The sequence below is a fragment of the Pseudophryne corroboree genome, unplaced genomic scaffold (assembly GCF_028390025.1).
Source record: "Pseudophryne corroboree isolate aPseCor3 unplaced genomic scaffold, aPseCor3.hap2 scaffold_798, whole genome shotgun sequence".
In the NCBI taxonomy this organism is placed as follows: Eukaryota; Metazoa; Chordata; class Amphibia; order Anura; family Myobatrachidae; genus Pseudophryne; species Pseudophryne corroboree.
The window spans coordinates 133,852-140,547 of NW_026970377.1; the positions used below are offsets into that span (position 1 = coordinate 133,852).

General features: G+C 34.5%; 2 non-coding genes across 2 annotated transcripts; both read left to right on the forward strand.

The window, feature by feature from the left end:
• Nucleotides 1-845: 845 nt before the first annotated feature.
• On the forward strand, nucleotides 846-919 carry TRNAN-AUU (transfer RNA asparagine (anticodon AUU)). Its single transcript has one exon. It is a non-coding gene; the product is annotated as a tRNA-Asn (tRNA).
• Nucleotides 920-2,016: 1,097 nt separating this feature from the next.
• On the forward strand, nucleotides 2,017-2,090 carry TRNAN-AUU (transfer RNA asparagine (anticodon AUU)). The gene has a single exon. It is a non-coding gene; the product is annotated as a tRNA-Asn (tRNA).
• Nucleotides 2,091-6,696: the final 4,606 nt, after the last annotated feature.

Below are 6,696 nucleotides of genomic sequence, written 5' to 3' on the forward strand. Positions count from 1 at the left end.
CAAATTTGTTCTCTGAAAAGTGTCCACAAAGCCAAGTCTCTGATTAACACCTTTGTAAGGATGGTTTTTCACCTATTACTAAATTAAACTTGCTTCATTGGAAAGGCAGCAAGATGCATCCTCATTTCAATGTCTACTGAAATAATACAGGTTGACACCAGGAAACATTAACGCCACTGCATCCTTGCTGCTTTCTCATGTGGAAGTCTGTTAAATGTGAAAACAAGGTGATATCTAATTAGCACACAGGTAAGGAATCAAGAAAATCTTTATTTAAGGGTGAAGATGTTTCTCACAAAATCGTTGCCCCAATGCATCATTGAAATTCAAGCTGGAAAGATGATTTTAATATATCACTTGTACATTTTGTATTGCTCTTCTGGTGACAATGTAGTTTGTTTTTGTCAATTACCATTTTAATAATAGGGTAAAGAAAATGAAGTGGATTTTTGAAAGAAAACAATACTGTCAATATACTATTAACACAAATTAAAATGGTAAAAGTTATTGTACTTTAAGTAAAAATAAAAGAGACAAAATATCAATCCCAGTTTTGGATTACTTTAATTAACAAAAAAAATGCATATAGCAGAGGATAGTTTCAATCTGCCTACCTCTGGGTTATGAGCCCAGCATGCTTCCATTGCAGTACTCTCCTGCACATGTAAGTGCAAGAGATCATGAAGCACTCACTCATCATGGGAAAGTACCAATGTGTTTCTTCGTTGGTTGATGGAAGAAACATCTTACAAAAACTCTCCAGATTATTGACTTTTTAAAGTTTTTCTAGGAAACGTTTTAGATGAATGCTTATTAGCCTTTGTCAGTATGGACTTTTGCAAAGTGTCTCTGTGGCGCAATCGGTTAGTGTGTTTGGCTATTAACCAAAAGGTTGGTGGTTCAATCCCACCCAGGGACGTAATTAACCTTGTGATCAGATTTTGGTGATATTTAAGTAGACAAGTCAAAATTTCAAACCTCCTCTTATGGTGTAGGGTACATGGCCTTCTCTGATGTAATCAGAGTTAGATTTGATTCAGTGATTTTATAAAAAACAGCTAGGAAGCACAATTTAGCAGTGGGTTGCAGAGAAAAAAAATATGCTGGCAGAAAAATCCAATTGAGTGATTAAACAGCTCTTCATTTTCTGGCTTTATTTTTATGCTAACAAATTTGTTCTCTGAAAAGTGTCCACAAAGCCAAGTCTCGGATTAACACCTTTGTAGGGATGGTTTTTCACCTATTACTAAATTAAACTTGCTTCATTGGAAAGGCAGCAAGATGTATCCTCATTTCAATGTCTACTGAAATAATACAGGTTGACACCAGGAAACATTAACGCCACTGCATCCTTGCTGCTTTCTCATGTGGAAGTCTGTTTAATGTGAAAACAAGGTGATATCTAATTAGCACACAGGTAAGGAATTAAGAAAATCTTTATTTAAGGGTGAAGATGTTTCTCACAAAATTGTTGACCCAATGCATCATTGAAATTCAAGCTGGAAAGTTGATTTTAATATATCACTTGTACATTTTGTATTGCTCTTCTGGTGACAATGTAGTTTGTTTTTGTCAATTACCATTTTAATAATAGGGTAAAGAAAATGAAGTGGATTTTTGAAAGAAAACAATACTGTCAATATACTATTAAAACAAATTAAAATGGTAAAAGTTATTGTACTTTAAGTAAAAATAAAAGAGCCAAAATATCAATCCCAGTTTTGGATTACTTTAATTAACAAACAAAAAAATGCATATAGCAGAGGATAGTTTCAATCTGCCTACCTCTGGGTTATGGGCCCAGCATGCTTCCATTGCTGTACTCTGCTGCACATGTAAGTGCAAGAGATCATGAAGCACTCACTCATCATGGGAAAGTACCAATGTGTTTCTTCGTTGGTTGATGGAAGAAACATCTTACAAAAACTCTCCAGATTATTGACTTTTTAAAGTTTTTCTAGGAAACGTTTTAGATGAATGCTTATTAGCCTTTGTCAGTATGGACTTTTGCAAAGTGTCTCTGTGGCGCAATCGGTTAGTGTGTTTGGCTATTAACCAAAAGGTTGGTGGTTCAATCCCACCCAGGGACGTAATTAACCTTGTGATCAGATTTTGGTGATATTTAAGTAGACAAGTCAAAATTTCAAACCTCCTCTTATGGTGTAGGGTACATGGCCTTCTCTGATGTAATCAAAGTTAGATTTGATTCAGTGATTTTATAAAAAACAGCTAGGAAGCACAATTTAGCAGTGGGTTGCAGAGAAAAAAAATATGCTGGCAGAAAAATCCAATCGAGTGATTAAACAGCTCTTCATTTTCTGGCTTTATTTTTATGCTAACAAATTTGTTCTCTGAAAAGTGTCCACAAAGCCAAGTCTCTGATTAACACCTTTGTAAGGATGGTTTATCACCTATTACTAAATTAAACTTGCTTCATTGGAAAGGCAGCAATATGCATCCTCATTTCAATGTCTACTGAAATAATACAAGTTGACACCAGGAAACATTAACGCCACTGCATCCTTGCTGCTTTCTCATGTGGAAGTCTGTTTAATGTGAAAACAAGGTGATATCTAATTAGCACACAGGTAAGGAATTAAGAAAATCTTTATTTAAGGGTGAAGATGTTTCTCACAAAATTGTTGACCCAATGCAACATTGAAATTCAAGCTGGAAAGATGATTTTAATATATCACTTGTACATTTTGTATTGCTCTTCTGGTGACAATGTAGTTTGTTTTTGTCAATTACCATTTTAATAATAGGGTAAAGAAAATGAAGTGGATTTTTGAAAGAAAACAATACTGTCAATACACTATTAAAACAAATTAAAATGGTAAAAGTTATTGTACTTTAAGTAAAAATAAAAGAGACAAAATATCAATCCCAGTTTTGGATTACTTTAATTAACAAAAAAAAAAATGCATATAGCAGAGGATAGTTTCAATCTGCCTACCTCTCGGTTATGAGCCCAGCATGCTTCCATTGCAGTACTCTGCTGCACATGTAAGTTCAAGAGATCCTGAAGCACTCACTCATCATGGGAAAGTACCAATGTGTTTCTTCGTTGGTTGATGGAAGAAACATCTTACAAAAACTCTCCAGATTATTGACTTTTTAAAGTTTTTCTAGGAAACGTTTTAGATGAATGCTTATTAGCCTTTGTCAGTATGGACTTTTTGCAAAGTGTCTCTGTGGCGCAATCAGTTAGTGTGTACGGCTATTAACCAAAAGGTTGGTGGTTCAATCCCACCTAGGGACCTAATTGACCTTGTTATCAGATTTTGGTGATCTTTAAGTAGACAAGTCATAATTTCAAACCCCCTGTTATGGTGTAGGGTACCTGGCCTTCTCTGATGTAATCAGAGTTAGATTTGATTCAGTGATTTTATAAAAACAGCTAGGAAGCACAATTTAGCAGTGGGTTGCAGAGAAAAAAAATATGCTGGCAGAAAAATCCAATTGAGTGATTAAACAGCTCTTTATTTTCTGGCTTTATTTTTATGCTAACAAATTTGTTCTCTGAAAAGTGTCCACAAAGCCAAGTCTCTGATTAACACCTTTGTAAGGATGGTTTTTCACCTATTACTAAATTAAACTTGCTTCATTGGAAAGGCAGCAAGATGCATCCTCATTTCAATGTCTACTGAAATAATACAGGTTGACACCAGGAAACATTAACGCCACTGCATCCTTGCTGCTTTCTCATGTGGAAGTCTGTTTAATGTGAAAACAAGGTGATATCTAATTAGCACACAGGTAAGGAATTAAGAAAATCTTTATTTAAGGGTGAAGATGTTTCTCACAAAATCGTTGCCCCAATGCATCATTGAAATTCAAGCTGGAAAGATGATTTTAATATATCACTTGTACATTTTGTATTGCTCTTCTGGTGACAATGTAGTTTGTTTTTGTCAATTACCATTTTAATAATAGGGTAAAGAAAATGAAGTGGATTTTTGAAAGAAAACAATACTGTCAATATACTATTAAAACAAATTAAAATGGTAAAAGTTATTGTACTTTAAGTAAAAATAAAAGAGACAAAATATCAATCCCAGTTTTGGATTACTTTAATTAACAAACAAAAAAATGCATATAGCAGAGGATAGTTTCAATCTGCCTACCTCTGGGTTATGGGCCCAGCATGCTTCCATTGCTGTACTCTGCTGCACATGTAAGTGCAAGAGATCCTGAAGCACTCACTCATCATGGGAAAGTACCAATGTGTTTCTTCGTTGGTTGATAGAAGAAACATCTTACAAAAACTCTCCAGATTATTGACTTTTTTAAGTTTTTCTAGGAAACGTTTTAGATGAATGCTTATTAGCATTTGTCAGTAAGTACTTTTTGCAAAGTGTCTCTGTGGCGCAATCAGTTAGTGTGTACGGCTATTAACCAAAAGGTTGGTGGTTCAATCCCACCCAGGGACGTAATTGACATTGTTATCAGATTTTGGTGATCTTTAAGTAGACAAGTCAAATTTCATACCCCCTGTTATGGTGTAGGGTACCTGGCCTTCTCTGATGTAATCAGAGTTAGATTTGATTCAGTGATTTTATAAAAACATCTAGGAAGCACAATTTAGGAGTGGGTTGAAGAGAAAAAGAAATATGCTGGCAAAAAAACCAAATTGCGTGATTAAACAGCTCTTCATTTTCTGGCTTTATTTTTATGCTAACAAATTTGTTCTCTGAAAAGTGTCCACAAAGCCAAGTCTCTGATTAACACCTTTGTAGGGATGGTTTTTCACCTATTACTAAATTAAACTTGCTTCATTGGAAAGGCAGCAAGATGTATCCTCATTTCAATGTCTACTGAAATAATACAGGTTGACACCAGGAAACATTAACGCCACTGCATCCTTGCTGCTTTCTCATGTGGAAGTCTGTTTAATGTGAAAACAAGGTGATATCTAATTAGCACACAGGTAAGGAATTAAGAAAATCTTTATTTAAGGGTGAAGATGTTTCTCACAAAATCGTTGCCCCAATGCATCATTGAAATTCAAGCTGGAAAGATGATTTTAATATATCACTTGTACATTTTGTATTGCTCTTCTGGTGACAATGTAGTTTGTTTTTGTCAATTACCATTTTAATAATAGGGTAAAGAAAATGAAGTGGATTTTTGAAAGAAAACAATACTGTCAATATACTATTAAAACAAATTAAAATGGTAAAAGTTATTGTACTTAAAGTAAAAATAAAAGAGACAAAATATCAATCCCAGTTTTGGATTACTTTAATTAACAAAAAAAATGCATATAGCAGAGGATAGTTTCAATCTGCCTACCTCTGGGTTATGGGCCCAGCATGCTTCCATTGCAGTACTCTGCTGCACATGTAAGTGCAAGAGATCCTGAAGCACTCACTCATCATGGGAAAGTACCAATGTGTTTCTTCGTTGGTTGATGGAAGAAACATCTTACAAAAACTCTCCAGATTATTGACTTTTTAAAGTTTTTCTAGGAAACGTTTTAGATGAATGCTTATTAGCCTTTGTCAGTATGGACTTTTGCAAAGTGTCTCTGTGGCGCAATCAGTTAGTATGTACGGCTATTAACCATAAGGTTGTTGGTTCAATCCCATCCAGGGACCTAATTGACCTTGTTATCAGATTTTGGTGATCTTTAAGTAGACAAGTCAAAATTTCAAACCCCCTGTTATGGTGTAGGGTACCTGGCCTTCTCTGATGTAATCAGAGTTAGATTTGATTCAGTGATTTTATAAAAAACATCTAGGAAGCACAATTTAGCAGTGGGTTGCAGAGAAAAAGAAATATGCTGGCAAAAAAATCAAATTGCGTGATTAAAGAGCTCTTCATTTTCTGGCTTTATTTTTATGCTAACAAATTTGTTCTCTGAAAAGTGTCCACAAAGCCAAGTCTCTGATTAACACCTTTGTAGGGATGGTTTTTCACCTATTACTAAATTAAACTTGCTTCATTGGAAAGGCAGCAAGATGTATCCTCATTTCAATGTCTACTGAAATAATACAGGTTGACACCAGGAAACATTAACGCCACTGCATCCTTGCTGCTTTCTCATGTGGAAGTCTGTTTAATGTGAAAACAAGGTGATATCTAATTAGCACACAGGTAAGGAATTAAGAAAATCTTTATTTAAGGGTGAAGATGTTTCTCACAAAATTGTTGACCCAATGCATCATTGAAATTCAAGCTGGAAAGATGATTTTAATATATCACTTGTACATTTTGTATTGCTCTTCTGGTGACAATGTAGTTTGTTTTTGTCAATTACCATTTTAATAATAGGGTAAAGAAAATGAAGTGGATTTTTGAAAGAAAACAATACTGTCAATATACTATTAAAACAAATTAAAATGGTAAAAGTTATTGTACTTTAAGTAAAAATAAAAGAGACAAAATATCAATCCCAGTTTTGGATTACTTTAATTAACAAAAAAAAATGCATATAGCAGAGGATAGTTTCAATCTGCCTACCTCTGGGTTATGAGCCCAGCATGCTTCCATTGCAGTACTCTCCTGCACATGTAAGTGCAAGAGATCATGAAGCACTCACTCATCATGGGAAAGTACCAATGTGTTTCTTCGTTGGTTGATGGAAGAAACATCTTACAAAAACTCTCCAGATTATTGACTTTTTAAAGTTTTTCTAGGAAACGTTTTAGATGAATGCTTATTAGCCTTTGTCAGTATGGACTTTTGCAAAGT